At 41.7% G+C, this 16,739-nt stretch overlaps 1 long non-coding RNA gene across 7 annotated transcripts in view; it reads left to right on the top strand.

Annotated features, from left to right (window-relative positions):
• The window catches only part of LOC111272449 (uncharacterized), a 33,774-nt gene extending 18,399 nt beyond the window's left edge, over nt 1-15,375 (top strand). For 2 of the 7 annotated variants that reach the window (XR_015315733.1, XR_015315732.1), the window contains exons 2-5: nt 929-1,219; nt 7,274-7,398; nt 9,197-9,360; nt 13,231-15,375. This is a non-coding gene — a long non-coding RNA (uncharacterized LOC111272449). The other 5 variants (XR_015315734.1, XR_015315735.1, XR_002687517.2 and 2 more) reach the window with 5 other exon arrangements.
• The last annotated feature ends 1,364 nt before the right edge of the window (nt 15,376-16,739 follow it).

Raw genomic sequence — 16,739 nt, 5'->3', positions numbered from 1 at the left:
TCGCCACCTTCTTAACCTCGTTTGATCACACAAAGCTATAGCACACTTTCCCAGTATTGTCACCACCCCGGATGATTAGGTATAAACACTGCGGTAAATATCCATAGATGTCGAAGTAGCTGGAGTAGGCAATTGCCAACCGAACTTAATACACTTCCTCCATACGAGAACACACAACAGAACAAACTCAAAAGGTCAGTATCGTTCGAATAGTTCAGTATATTATATAATAGCATTCGTACGAACGATGCTACATCGCCATTGCCGTCTAGGTGGTGACAATCACACATAATGGGAACCACAGACACTCACATGCAGCCACGACCACTCTAGCAATTGTACATGAGAACAGGTTTATATACCGAGGTTCTACCCTCGGCCTTTCTCAGGAAGGGCAAGTCAGCTGGCGAGGGTTTGAGAATACAAGAAGGCCCGACTCGTTTTGCTCCGCGGACTCCAGGACCTACAACAGCAAGCTAGATTGAAATGATTCTATAAGCTTTATTTAGTAGATCTAAAGCCAATACTAAGCTGTAAAAGGATTAAAGGCATTCCAAATAAAACCGTCGTCCGGTTTAAATAAACCGACGTCTTCCGGTACGAGTGAACGCGATAGCTGAATTCAAGATCTACAAAGTCTTTATTGCTAGACATTCACAGTCGTTCCTTGATCTTTATATAGAATAGTATAGCTTATGACCGCTGAATGTTAGCTAGAAAAAGGAAAGAGTATAGTGAAATTTACATAAATGACATCCTACATATAGTTGCCAAATTACGTCCCATTTTCCCTTTCTTGACACTGCAAAATACTGGTACGCAGACAACTTCGATGGTATTGACACATTTTATCTGAATGTGGCTATGCTTAGATTTTCCCTTTGATATTTGTTGTAGTTTTCTCAAAGGATTTTGCTACTTTTTCCAGGTTACTTGCAGGAATCGATCATCGTTGCCATGCTCGACACCATTGAATCGGCATACAGACTTCTACCGCTACGAGCACTGGTAATATAATGCATCAGGCACTATCGAAAAAGGAAAACGCCAAAGGGCAGAAGGATCTGGGCAGGAAGGGGCTGACTTGCCAGCATGCTGGACGGAGCAAGGACAGGACAATGAATACTACTGCTACTACTGCTGCTGCTGTTTGTACCAACGTTGCTGAGTCATAACAAAAATCTTATGGATGTGGCGGCTGCTCGCTCTTCAGCTGCTAGTACGTCTTATAGGTCTGCTATGTAGTGCAGGAAATGGCCACTGATCAAGTGTGTGACCTTTGTTAGTCAGAGCGGCAATGGCACGCCTTTCTATACATGTCTCGTCAAACCTTTTTGTTACTACTGATAGTACCACACTCGTACTACGTTTCTTCCTACTTCAAACCGAGACAATTAATGGTACTGCTGCCGACAACGAGGACAGCTGCGGCTACTGATGATGCAATGCAAATTTTCTTTCTCTCCCTCTCTAGTTCCGCTTTGTCTATCACACCCGTTTTTCTTTCAAGTAGTCATCTAAGTATGGTTATTGCACATGTCGATGCGTCGAAAAGTTTTGGCCGTACTTCTGTCCATTAGCCTACGGTTGGTTGATCGATAATACACTGTTTTTTCCTCCTATTGATTGCAGTCAGGTCGCTTAGGATGATGCTTGTACTACTAGGTTCTGTCCGTGGGTTTAGAGACGATCAACTAACTAACGGCAGTTGCAGCGAGCTGACCCGAATCGTAGTAAGGCAGCGGAAGCAGTTGGCTTCAGCTGAGGCGACAGCGGCGCCGGAGGCTCGAGATTGTTGCCGCGGCATTCGGTGGCCGCGAAATCGCCGGCGCATACCGTAACGGTGAGCGCGTCCTTAACTTTAAATGCTCACGAAACAAACGACGGCGGCGAGCACCACAGTCATAAGCGCCGCCACGTTTGCCTGTCTACCGATCTGAATGCTAGAACGGACGAGAGTATGTTCATACGTATGTTGATAAACGTATACGGTCGTTTGTCTAGAGAATGGCAAAAGATTCAACTGCGGCACTGCTGCGCTAATGCGACACTGTGATAGTGCTACATACATCTATGCAAAAGAAGTGACCACAACATGCAGGAACTTCGAGTCCAAGCTCAACAAAAATAAAGAGGAAATTATCGTTGTCTTCGTCACACATGAACCACAGCGAGCACAACCAGCTCTGGTGGACGTGCGCTTTCATACTCCCCATGTAAACTTTATTGCCATGACTGCTGCTGCTACTAAAGCCACCGCCAGCAAACATCAGTAAGTGGGAGTGGGTTCCACCTCATTGTTGTTGGGGGCGCCACAACGCTTGGAGCTGATCGAGCAAACGGCAAAAGCGATGGGCGGCGACCGGCGAATCAACTTAATATGTGACGACCTTATGAAAGCTGAAGTGCGACGGTAAGCAGCTTATTTCTTGTACAGAGTTTTGTGTTACTTTTGAGCGCAAACAGCGCTTGTAGCTGGTGAACAGCATCTCAGGACGCTAATCTTTCTCGAAGTTTAGCTACGGGGATGGCTGCTTATGCGACTAAAATACAACTACTAGAATAATCACCACTGCAGCGAAACGATCGCGGCGACAGGGCTTCTTTTTTTTTTCTGTTCTATTACATTGATTGTTGTGTATGCCGATTTATCTATCTGAGGCCGCTGTGTCAGCTAACTTGCTAGATGCGCGGTCGCTCAGCTCAACGCCTCGACGGTTAAACGCCGTACCAGCGATAGCAGTAGCTGCCTGACCGAGCGCCTTACTAGCAACCAGCCGCAGCGGCCGCTGCCACAGTTCTGGCGGTTTCCTAACCTTCAAGCGCTTTATATGCTTTTACCCCCTGGGCTTTACACTGAGTGAAGGCATTACATGAGCAACTAGACAGCCGCTATTCATATTATATGCCGCATTCTAAGACCAATCGAACGAAGGCATGCGAATAGACGGGCTGATAGCAGATAGTAACGCTGAAGCATATCGGCTAACTCGAACAAACGCCTTTAGTATCTGTCGGGTAGTATGATGCTAGCGCATCATCGTCCGTTAGAGTTGCCCCGTTGCGGTAGAAAAGTGGCATTGGCGGTGCAGACGCTGGTAACTACAGCCGAGAAGAACTAGTGCCATTACGTTCACGTAGCTCTAAACGGGCTGCTTATTCACTGCTACTAGTACTGTTGCCCGCTTGCGGTGATGGCAACATTGCCTTCTACCAGGTGCGCACGTTCCTCTACACCGTTGTGCTGTTTGACCTCCAACGTACATCGGAGCAAGCCGTTAACCCAGCTGAACTATTCTGGCCACCATCTATGGGCCAGACTTGTCCAGGGCATTGTAGTTTCTGACTGCTAACCAATGCAGTAGGCAGGTAGGCGTAACACAAGCAAGGCAATTGGCGACGAGTTCACCCTGCTCATCCCGATGACATGACAAACAGATGGATCTCTCGTCACTTACAAGAGCTTGCAGGGCACGACGGTGACAATAGCAGCGCCGACAGCATCTGCCGAGTGGAGACCCGCCCACATAGGCAATAACGCTGTTCGTTGTCTCGACCTAATGTCTACAGTCTCCGCTCTCTTTTTCGAAATAACAATTTCGACCCTGAGCTCAGCTCGAGTTCACGGAAATCGTTGAGCAACACCATATTTAATTGTAAATTATGAACACATACATATGTAGCGTTGGGACACGCGCAGCTGACGATGCCATTGTAACGCAAGTTGTATCGGAAGTACTTGTTCCTATCCTCATAGAAGTTAGACACTCCGATAGAAGACGAGATACAGACTTTGCTATACCTAGCTGATACTGCATCGCCACTACCTGTCATAGGTAGCAGATGGCACACTACCATTCTAATAGTACTTGTGGTATTAGCCATACTAGGTTTATGATAAACGCTGAGAGCCTGAATGCAGTTGTTATGCTGTTTACTTAACAAATGAACGTAATAGAGAACGTATGTGGATTAATTGGCGAAGACCAACGGTTTATGGTTTGCAAACGAAGTTCGCCATCACTCGCCGAAGTCGCCGTTGAAACAGTAGCTGTAAGAGCAGCCCGTATCGTACTGATTCATTTGTAGTGCGATTACAATGATTTTGTTAATCGAGCGAGACGAATATAAAGCGACAGTTAAAACAGATCGCTTCGTTGACTGACGCGATACTCATAACACGTGCAGGCTAATTAGGATGGCTGAAAGATCTTCTTTGTTAGTACATGTGTGTATAGGTGCCTTACCTAGTCTTTTCGAGGCTTCCCTTTATCTTCCCCGGGACGAAGACATTCCGAAACGAACAAGTCTAACAATATGAGAGCAATTTCCCTAATAGAAAAGCAAGACTTCATGTCAGCTCTATCAAAAAAAAAAACCTGCTTGCATTGTTATACATTTCCTACAACATGACCACGCGCTATCGGCATATATGTGAGCATAACAGATAATATGAGAGAAGGCCACACCTTTACACTTGCTTTTTAGTACATGTATGCAGATGTGCGTGTGTGCACATCTAGTTTGGCCGAATCAAAAACGTTGCATCACTTCAAGATGATTAGCAGCCCTCCATCACGAGACTCGATCAGCCTCATAAGAAGTGCCAGCGAGGCGACCTGAATTTATCCTACTGGATACTGACCTGTCGGTCAATGGAAAAATAAGGAAAAACCAACAAGAAACTAGAAGACCTTCATCCTCTTGTAATCACTTTGTTTTACAGTGTATCGCAATGTCGGGGCAGTGTGCGTCCGCGTCTAGCCAGCCAACCGTGGCCTATCACGCGGTGAGACGCCGAAGGACACCAGCGTGAAAAGAGGCGCTTCAGTAGACATCTTCGTTCGTTGCATTGTTAAGCTATACGACTAATAAAGGCCTGCCAAAGAAACTCGTTGACTAGAAGAAGCAAGTGCATTCAACGTTCATTCGGGCTGCGTGAGCAGGCGCAGCATGCGTTGACACGAAAGAACTAAGAACGGTATTGTCTAAATACAATCGAGTGGGATGATAATTGTTCGTAGTTTCCTACGCTGGTACTACACCGACGATCTGCTTCTTTCGCTAGGTAGCATTTGTCGAACGGAATCATCTGGCCAAAAGGCAAGGCCGTACGTCTACAGTTGCTACTGCTGCCGACTGCAAAACAGAAGGGTAGCATCGAATAGATCAGCAACTGGTGACCCATTGGTTATGCTGGTGTTTTTGGGCGAAATAAACACTGCGCTACCGCCGTACAGATGCTGTGATCGACAAGTCTCATCCCATCGACAATGTTGTACGGCAGATAATTTTAGCCGACCGCATACACCTATCGTCACTACCATGCATCAGTACTAATAAAAGACGAATGTGATCTCGAACGAACGAGAGACGGGCCACAAAATAAGGCCATTGGGAACGGCAGAGTTGGGGCGGCATAATTTGGATGGCCACCCAAACGATACTTACCGTGGGCAAAAGTGTTCGATTTTAGCAGAAAGGTCAGGTCAACTTCACTGGTAACGAGTTGAGTACCATTGTTTTTTAATTTTTAGTCGGCTCGAGTCATAAAACTATACCAAGGCTCCCTGGCTCGACTTCCTTTGTGTAACACGACATACGATTCGATGATGAAATGCACCGCGGACCTTGGGTAAAAGTTCGTAGAAAAACAGTAGTTACATCAGGGAAGTGTCGTTCGATCAAAATCTACCTGCACGATCGGTCGCCATTGTTTATAGCCAAGAGTAAGAGTATAAGCGAGATATTTGCGATGAGACCCTGGTGATGCGAATTTTGAAATGTCTTAGAGACTCACGGCTACATGAGCGTAGGACGAGTACGTTTCTCAATCAGTTGTGTGCCCAAAGTGTGAGCGTTAGTTCACTTAACGTGAAGGTAGGGAAATCCCTGAACGGTTACGAGCCATGTAGACGTTTTCCACAACTACTTTGTGTTACATCACATGTCGGTTGAATGTCAAAATCATGTAAGGTAGGCTCAAACGTGTCCTTTTTTTTGTCATCAAATAGATGCCTCTTGACAGGTTCCGAAGTTTAATTATGTTCTACATTAAATATCTAGTTCTTATTCCCTATTACATAGTCTCTAAAACAAGGCTCGCCGAGTAGGCAGTAAAAGATGTTCACTTGAAGGTGTTTGCTCACTGTTTCTTACACTATCAAAGAATACAAGGCGTAAAATTGAATAAATTTACTGTTAATATTGTCTTAGCTTGCTTTTCTCGGGTAATATATGTGACGAAAACATGGCGCATTAGGAGCTACCGCGCCTTGTAATGTGTTCGAACACGCATATTTGCATCCGCAAAAATCACAATAAACATCTAATTTTTTCTAAGCTAGCGTAATAGTATCATATGGAATTTTCCGAGTCGACTTGTAGCGGTCAGCGGCATCAGAACCTAGAGGTGGAGCTGAATTTGCTCAGTCATCTCGTTTCCACTATGATGGTTGCTCATCAGGTCACTTCAAGATACAATTATTTCGTAATTATTCAAGCAAATCATGCTTCGGATTTCTGGGCAGAGCCTGTTGTAGAGTGCGGCCCCGATGCTACCGTACGCCCCTTGTGCTTGATTGACCGTGGCAAGTTTTAACAACGCAAGTTTTTACAACAACCGTTTCAACTTCGGGACGTTGATGGTCGTTAATGCGAACGAAAATAACTATAGTCGTCTAGTTTAAATCAATTTAACTGGCTAAAAGAAGGTAAGATCATACGTTGTTCACGACCACTTCATTCCGACTCCCGCAGGAGATAGCTAGTAAAGATACGTAGTAAGACAATCAACGTAGTTTCTGTCGTCCTGTTATCCCACAGAGCGCACTTTTTAGCAATCAAAGAAAATAGTTGATCACGTAAACAAGCAGTAAGTACGTGTGTGCACTTATAAATGCTGGACATGTATATATAGATATATATATACATATGAAACAACAGCAAAAGCTACGGCGAAATAGCGACATTTTTATACATATTTTCTAACTGCCAGATATTGTTCAAGCAATGTCTCTTCAGTAAAAATGACTTTATACAATTGGAACAGTTACAATCAGTTGTTTTACTACACGAACAATATTGCATCGTGCCATAAATAAACTCTGGAAGCTTCATTGAAGTGGCCGTTTTGTGTAGGGAACGTCATTTTGTACTCCATCGCATATAATGTTCAATGTCGAAAACCTGTGCCTCTATCGCATAGCGCCGCTAATGTTTTTGTTGTGGTCGACTTTAGTACTGCAAGCGTCGACTTTGCGTTTCTTTGCAGGTTTAAAGGAAAATACCATAAAAGGCAACGTTTTATGCTTATTTCAATATACGGCGTGCTTTCGAAACGTCTAGTTTTGTTAGCACGTCTACGTCGAGAACGCTAACTGACTGCCGTCTTAGCGAGTAAGTTGTCCAACTTGAACGCAATTGCATAAGATACGAAACTTTAATAGACAGAATTAGTCGTGGGATGGTCGCCGCGAGCAATAGAGGCTAACATAGTTCCTGTGCTACTAGACCGATAACCGTCATCGCTAATATACTATAATAAAAAAAAGAGATGTTTTTTATTTTAAATGTTTTTTTTTTTTAATGTATTTAAGTTGATCACGAACCCTTGCTGCGTCGCTGTGTTCAATGTCGTCTTTTCCACGGTTTACACCCAGAATGGGTTTACATAATAACTGGAATAGCGGCCACTAATAATCATTTATACGAATAGTCATTACATCGAGAGGACACGTATTGTTTACTATAGAGCTGATATCGCGAAATCTTCAAAGACAATATTGAATATGGTAGCCCACGCAAGATTTTCAAACGTACGTAGTTGCACCCCATTCATAGCAATCACCTATGAGAAAGTGAAGGTAAACACTGATGTAAAGGATTTAAGTTTGGGTCAAGTTCCGGTCAAGTACTACCTAAAATATACAAACGTGTAAAGCTTGTATCTAAACAGTATTACTAATGTATCGCGTTGAAGCTGCCTGGTCGTTCTGTTTGACGTAGTGGCCATCTCGTCGTGGAAAATGTACTGCACTACAGGCAACGTCAAGAACCGATCAGAAATGTAAATGTTATGAAAATTTATCATCATGGCATTAATGGCCAAAACGGTTTCGCGAACCCCAAGCGAAGAATTTAGGTCCGTCGAACATGTTACAAATTATGCTTCTTGCCGGAAATAATCTAAGTATTCCAGAAAAGTGTTAATTTGTTGGGAACTTGTAGAATGGCTAATACCTACAGGGTTTTCTAGAGCTATCGCTCCCCAACTAGATTGTTCAATGTGTTTATCTCACCCTTAGTGATAGCGGTCAGTGATAAATCAAACCATCTGGATGGGACCGTAAGAAAGTCTAACTCAAGTAACTGTCAACACCAAAATCAGGTTAGACAATTAAATTGCCGGACCGGTCCAGGTAAAACTTCGCATCTATACTTACCAAGTAATATGCTAAGGGCAAAATCTCAACGCGAAAGGGCAGAGTGGATCTATTGGGTGACACAGATCTTCAGATCTCGTCCTGTTCTAGTTAGACGGTGCCTACCCAAAGTTGCTCAATTATTATTTTAAAAATGTTCATGAGTAAAACAAAAAACTGGTTCGTTGGCAGATATGTTCAGCATTAAAAAATCGCACACTGAATCGTCCTTCGATTACTATTGAGAGATTGCAAACGAAGAGACCTTAAACCCTTTTTGATACGACAATCTATCCTGACCTACAGGTGTCCTTCAAGTGCAACAATTACAATGTTCTACTGTGATATTATATATATCATTGTTGAAATCACAAAATAGATCGTTTGGTCAGAGGGCGTAGTTTAAATAATTACGAAATTGCTGCTACTGAGACCAGCTCTGACGTTAAATCTGAGCAGTGAATATTTCTCATGGCACCAAATAGGAAGTGTTGCTATCTCTGGTCGAAACTAGGATCGTCGTACTTCTTTATAACGACTCCATTGTGAGTGCACTTAGCGGCAGCCTCAGCTGGCCTTGTTTCCACCACAATCGGGACCCCTCGCAGATCTCTTGATATATCCCAGCGACCATGTTATAATTGCGATGATTTGCAATGCTTCAAATAGACGATGCACAGTTTAGCAAATACAATAGAAACAAGGATTGTATCTCGAGATGACCTATTATTATATAGAACTAATCAAAATGACCTGGCCGGATTTACTTCCAGATCGAGCTGCTCACATCACGGAAGATAATTGGCCGTGGCATTGTGACGTCTTTCATCAGTATGGCTGAACACTGACGTTTCCCGAGTGCGTAACTGAAAGTAATTAAGGTTTCCTGTCTTATTGGGCCCGATTTAATACCCACCGCGCTTTTAGCCGTTGCCAGGTAAGCGCATAACAATATGTTACAAGGATCGTTTGGCGTAAATATCTATGTTGGAATGAAGTAGCGGCCGTCCATTGCGAACGTGGATCGAACAAGTCGGAGCCAGTGTGGATCTGACTATTTTTAGTAGATGCAAATTTAGGGCGCATAGTGCACGAATGGTACTTATAAAGGTTATTGAAAAAAATCTAACCCTCTCAAACAAGTGTAACCTAACCTTTCTGTGATGATGAAAATCCGAACTTTATGCAAATCAGTGTCAAACGCTGAAAAGCCGCTACACAGAATGTTTGCAGTAAACACGTGTTTTTGCTACTGTAATTGTCGAACAATATAGGACAGTAGGACTCCGCTACGAGTAGAAATTAAAGAGAAATTAACTCAGAGGCATGAATAAAACACTTTATACCTTTAGCTTTTAGAATTAGGTTACCGATACGCATGGCCAACGGATTGTTTGGAAAAGTCAGTTCCGTACAAACTACTATCTGATCGGCCACATGAAACATGTTGGACTATACAATTAATTACTGTTATATGGACACTAGTGATTACACAGCCCACATTAGATCCTATCAAAATCTACTGCCCGCCAAAGACGATATGCGGTTTATAAATCTCGCAGAGATTCTGCCTTGACAGAGCTTCGTCCCTAGCCAAAACTAACCCGTTATCCCAACCCTGTATGTGTTTCGCGCTGTTTGAGGGAGTTTTCCCATCGACTATTTCGGAGTGGACTATATAGAGTAAGTGTGTATGGCAAAGAGACAAACACACAAATTTACGAAATTTATTGAAGTGAGTAGCCAATGCTCATCATGATAGGAGCTGTTACATCCGATCGTATTGTGTAATAGTTTAAAATCAGATTGCCTTCAAAAGGAACTGCTGCTTGAACTTCGTTCATCGTCGTACTTACTTGGAATCAAACCGTAAAAATATTATATTCGTATGTCTTCTTTTGCATATGGCGATCAGCACGATATGGAGGCCTGATTTGTGCCTTTGCAGTTTCAAAAGTACACTTTTAAGGTAGCCAGTTAAGTTTTGCCTGATACCCATGATGAGAAACTGCGACTGTAAATGTGCTAGCTTAAATGACATGGCAAGATGTTGCGCTAGAGCATTATACAAGAAGGGTCATTCAGTGATAAGTGCCAACAGAGTTCCTGAAGGCTTTTGTTCATGTGGTATTTAGAAAGCAAGACGTATACCATGGCAATCTATGAATGGTAAACATATTTAAGAAAAATGCCCGTACCGCTATCTCAAAAACAGGGCCAGACGTATGCCAAAAAATGGCCTAAAACTGACTGAAGCAAAATCCAATCATGAAAAAACCAGAAAAGCGCATCGTATTGATATTTTATTTAAGTAAAATATGCAATAGTTAAAAAGTACATTATTATATAAATACCTGTAATTGTTTCTGTGTCGTCACTTCGACGTCGCACCTGACCATATGGCCGTCCCTGTAGAGTTACAATCGCAAGATTCAGTTTCTTTGACACAAATGAGAGTATAAATATTGAAATAGCTATTCAACCCTATAGATACGTCGCCGGCACATAATATGGATGTTTTTATTTAATACATACATCATGGATCTCTTGGTTACCTAAGGGGACAACTGCTTTCAAATATATTTACTCAAGTATTAGATAAACAAATAAGTTTACCTATTTTCATCACCTGTATTTAACTGCTTTGTTTAGTTTTATTGAAGGATTTGTTTAAGCACGTGTTCAATCATGTTTGCTTAATATGTACGCTAGTTCCCCAAAAAACGAAGCTCATGCTCTCCGAATATTGGACACTGTATATTTTAGAGGACTCTCTCTGTTGGGAAAACCGTTTGTCTGCCATCTAAAACTATTCCTTCTAAAATAGCTAAAATAAAGGAATATCGTAAGCAAAACGGACTAATTTACCCAACGCAACAGAGCAGTGCTGCCACGCATCTTCTTCGTCGGCCCGAGGATTGAGCGCTTAAATTTATCGCGCGCATGCATATCATTCACGCTGAAGTTAATAGGTGTACCTATTCAATAATCAAAATTTGCATCCCTATCTTCCTTCAAACCTTCGTTGCAGCTAGAAACCTCTCCGCGTTACCTTACACGCTTAGGTCAGAAAGCTCCTAGTTCTGGGGTCCGAATTTGTTATCATACTGCGTCGAAGCTTTTCTTTTATCATCATTAACACCAGAGAAGGTCCACGCGATAAGTGGACATTTGTCTACGTTTCGTCAGATCAACGTGAACCCACGTTTTACTAATAAGAATTTAATTGATTCATGCAGCGGTGAGTTCACGAGGGATAATTATAATCTAACTAGTTAACCACAAGTTTTTAGATCCGAGTCTGCCTAGTAATCCTGCCATTTTAGTGAGCGTAGTAGAAGAGTGTTCTGTTGTTTAAAAACATTAGCCTAAGGGTAGCAGTGTCCAATAGTTTTCCTCTGAATGGTACAAAAGAGCGTAACTGGGTAGACGGGAGAGTATGCGTATCTAAATAACTAATCATTGCACATCATTATTTTATGAAAAAGTCAAACTGTTCACACATAAGTGCAGTGCATCTGTTATAGATTTTCATATTCCTCACACGGTGCCCATGGACCGTCTGTTGTTATCGCTTTGTCTGTGTAATAAAATTTTTGTCAAAAATCAGGCGTCAGCTTTAACACTTTATAATATAATGTATACACAGGTACTAGGTAAGAAACATAAATGGTACAATAAAGTGAACAACTTAATTGAGCCATACTTAGATATATGGACGAATAGTAGCCAAAGAGGTACAAAAAAAAAAAAAAATAAATGGAAGTGGACAATTTAATTGAAAAAAATATAATAAATACTAAAAAACGAGATATATCATGGTGTAAAGCGTGCAAAAAGTATCCCCTCACCGAGCTAGGAGGTACTCATTTTATTTTATATAAAGATACCATACGCTACGATACAAACTTGAAAATATCTTACAAACATGTGTGCGAAAAGTTTTTATGATTTATTTGCATTTACTTTTTTTTTTACTTCGAGCGATATGCAACATAAAAGTAAAGACGAAGCGAAGAAAATGGAAAAGTTGGGATTTTTATGGCGAAGGCAAACAACAAAAGAATAGGTCACCCCGGATTTTGGCAATACACAACGAGACGGTTAAAAGTTGTCAAAGAAGTTACTGAAAATACAAAATTAAGTTTTCGTAGGACTGCTGAAGCCCCAATAAGGACAAATGTACGTAGTTCATAGGAAAACTCAACATATCCTCGACGAATAATGCTATCAAAATAGATACATGTGAGGATTCATTGTAGAGACAAGCGTCCTTTATAATCCTTAACATGTGCCATAATAATCTAAAAATGAGTTGTCATTGGCGTCCTGCGATGAATCGCGAATTCCTGTCGTTTTTTTGGATTCGTTACGTCTTCGCAGGACATAATATAGGTTGGCCTGTTTAGAGAAGACGTTGGTCACTGCGCTTAAGGAATGTTTGCGCAATTCATTACTAATGATTCAGTAATTCTTGGAGCGTTTATCTACTAGTAGTTCAGTCACAAGGCATTATAGCTAATGTCTTGTAATCCTATTATTGCTGCTAATAACGCGTACGACAGTGAAAATCGCTCTAGCTGTGTTACAGCAGATAGCACGGTTGTGTCATTTTGAAACGCCCGTGCTTTATCCGTTACCCCGAACACCAGTAGCTATCCGACTACAAACAGATATAGTCCTACTTTATAGACACGAGACGCAAATACGCGTATAGAAATTCGAATGATTTGCTCAGTTTAACAAGCAGGTAACGCTTTGAGGTGCCAAATCGTCGTGAGTCTGAAATTTATTTTTTTTTTTTTAGGGACTGCGCTCGACTGTGTGTGTATGCTTACAGGTGGTTATGACCCGGACACGTTATGGTCAAGATTCGTATCTGGGCATAGGCACAGGGTTCGGTTCGTGCTGATGGAACAACTAACGGCGATGATGGACGTAAAATTCGAAATATAAAGAGGTGGTTACGGCCCAAACAACGATATAAGCACTTTTAAAATGGCGCGCAGTTTGTGAATGGTAGCCATTATTCTGTTTCGAAAGATCTTAAACTTTTCCAATGCTCAACCCCCAAGTGCCACAGTTAGCTTTCAGGGGCTGAAAGGCGTAGGGTTTAACATCAGCGTACGTATACAACAAGAGATATGAACCACCCTGAAGCCGTTACTCGATGCCACGTTTAGATTCCTCCCTTACCTCCAAGGTTTGTTTCCATATTTAATATACGCTTATCAATTTCTTAATGTGTTCCAAGCTTTTATAAACGTACGAAGCAGTCTAAGGGGAAATGGGGTCGTAGCCCTTAGCTATCCAGAATTCGAAATTTAACACGAAAGCCATTGACATTCCTCATTCCTACCGCGCCTTTAGAAACACCCGACGGTGATGGGTTTACTGTTAAGGTTAACTGAAATATAATGCCGTAAAAAGCCACACTTAATTGGGCACCGGGTTTAGATGGAGTTTTGTAGTTTGCTCGCTCAGAACTGTATACAAATGAATTAGCTAGCTCGGATTCATTTGTACTGGCGTGTGCCAATTTCTTTTTTTTTGCACTTGATCTGTGTATAAGGTTTTCTTTCTTTGTTCTATATAAAATACCAGTGACCGACTGACGCCTCGAACCTTTCTCATATCAAAACTTATTAAACAGGTATAAGTAGTATTTAAATTGAGCATTCTACAGCCACATTAAAAAACCTCGATAGAGGGCGCGTCGGTTAGAGTTACTTCATCTCTATAAATCAAGTGCCGTACACTATTAGTACTAAAGCCGTCCACATTCGTATGCCAATTAATCTTTGGCTACGCTACAAGAGAAATCTGTCCGTATGGTGCCATCGTTAATGAGCCTAGGAAGCATTAACTAAGCTGGGGCAAACTTGTTAGCTTTGCACGAGCCTAGCATGACGCAATTAATACTGCTCTAGGTCGAAATGCCAAACGCGCCGACTTTCAAACTATTATTTGACCTGACGGCACGCAGAGGTGTAATAGGGGGCTTCCAGGTCGATTTACCAATAGGAAGTGAAACTACTTGCCTAGGATGCGATATTGTGGAATACGCACATCGTTAAATTACTTGGGTTAGCATTAGAAAATGTTGCATAAGCATTTCAGTGAGTCAAATGCAAACAATAACAACGACGGTTATAATCAATAACGTCAATACCCATTATTTAATATCGCTTTAAAAACAGCTAAGCAACATAAATTAACGACGCATAGAATTACATAATAAAGTGACCGAGCTTTATTCCTTCTCTTTCTGTTTGGCTCAGTTGACTTTATTTCCCTGATCGACTTTTCACATGTTGACCTCTTGCTCTTCTATTTCATCTGTTGTTAGCTTCTCCGTTCTTTCCCTTCGGATTTTGCTTTTGAAGATTGAAGTATATACACGAGTTCTATAGTCACCTACTAGTTTCGTTTGAGCTACCTAGTGGGTGCTCTCCAACGCATCAATTCCCTATTTACCCTTACCTGTGTTATTACTTAATATTTTCAGCGAATCGCTACATTCGCGTAATTATTCGATTCTCGCTCCGATCGTCTCTGCTTATTTTTCTATTGGCTTTCTATGCGTAGCCTAACTAGATACTACATAATACAATAACCGACCTTTTTTCATTTTGCTTTTTTTCGGTGATTCCCTGAACTTCATTTCCCTGACCGATTTTTTACGTTTTCACCTATTTTTTTTTATCTATCTTGCCTCCTCCTTCGTCCGCGATAGTAGTCAATCGTTCATAGTGAACTTTACAGAAAGGGAACCGACGAGGTGTTGTGCAGCAAACGTAAAAGAAACGAGGACGATTTCGGTTGAACGAAGTCACGGCTTATTTCGGCAATCTCGGATAATGGACTTGATATTCGGGACCGTCACGAAGTTCTTTTCATGACAATTTCTGCTCCCGTACAAAATAAAAACCTATCCCGCACACCCACATAACCTTTTTCTTTCTGTGCTTCTCGGCGTTGACTATCTCAGTCGTGTAACTATTCTCCCTCTCTTAATTGCGATTGCGCCTGCTTTAAGTTCTCAAGTGCCGATCTACACCAGCTTATTGATCGCCTCAAGTTAGATGAGCTATGAGGGACGTGCGAGGTTCGAAGGTCGCTTATCAAAAAATAATGGTTTAGGAACACATTACTATATCTGGCCGACCAGCTCACGCACTTAGTATATCTATTAGATATTTGTATGTCTACTTACGCAACTGTGTTTGTTATTATATATTTTTGTATAGATTTGTATATTTATGTAAGCATTGCGCGAGTCGTGCGTGTCTGCTACCCCCTTTGTTTGTCTTAGTAGTCCTTTATCATAATATGTATCTGAACTTGGAATTACATATTTTCATATATATATAGTTTGATCTTCGCCAAATATTTCTGGTCTCACCATGAATTTGATCGCAGTCGATATTATTCAAGCTTTGTCGTATGTTTGTGTCATTTTTATTTCCTGCCTTTGCTTTTCTTTATGCCTTATTACACATTCGAATAAATAGCATCTTTTGCGTATTTGCTCTGTCTAGATATCCACGGTTCTTCTCTGGTTTTCCTTTTTACTAGTCAATCTGCATCGAAGTCCAAGTTTACGATTGAAACCGCTCATTTAGCAGACGACTTTTGCAGACGACATGTGCACTGTTCCTGTGTTTGATTCTAACAGCTCGAACGAACGATCAACTGGTACGTTGTGACTGACTCGAAGATGTAGCTAAGTTCTGGAAATCCCTCCTACACTGCACCCTTTCATGTGCACACGCCGTTTCGGCTTTAAGGCGATTTTAAGATTATGATATGGCTACTCTGACATTTACGTCGTTTTAAGGTTGCTTGGGCTTTTTAAATGCGTACGACAGCTTTGTTTTTCGTGATATATGCATATACATCTTTTGTAGCCATCCTCTCACGGGATCACGAAGTAATAGCCACAATCGACTATCTGTTTCTTATCAGTATGGAAAAGCCTTCTCCAGAAATTTCGGACATGTATATCTACACCTCATGGTCATGTCACATAGCTTTATATGTGGAGAATGGCATGGTGTACGGTATAGACTGGAATCGCATTTCTAATCTACTCCGTAAGTCTTTAAACCGTAAGTTTGTCGCACAACTGATGACTTAAGTGTTCGATTTCTACTTTCACAATCATCGAGAGCTTCACACACCAATTGATTACCATTTTGCTGCTGGGAGAGCCGTACTGCACAAAAACAAAATGAAGTCTATCCCGCGCACTCGACTCATTGCAAACCAGCCGCCACAGCATAGTTTGCAGTGGCAATTACGTCTTATAGAGAA

This window comes from Varroa jacobsoni, unplaced genomic scaffold, assembly GCF_002532875.2.
Source record: "Varroa jacobsoni isolate VJ856 unplaced genomic scaffold, vjacob_1.0 contig02289, whole genome shotgun sequence".
Classification (NCBI taxonomy): Eukaryota; Metazoa; Arthropoda; class Arachnida; order Mesostigmata; family Varroidae; genus Varroa; species Varroa jacobsoni.
Note: the sequence above shows the minus strand (reverse complement) of the source record. Positions and strands in the feature narration are given on the sequence as shown.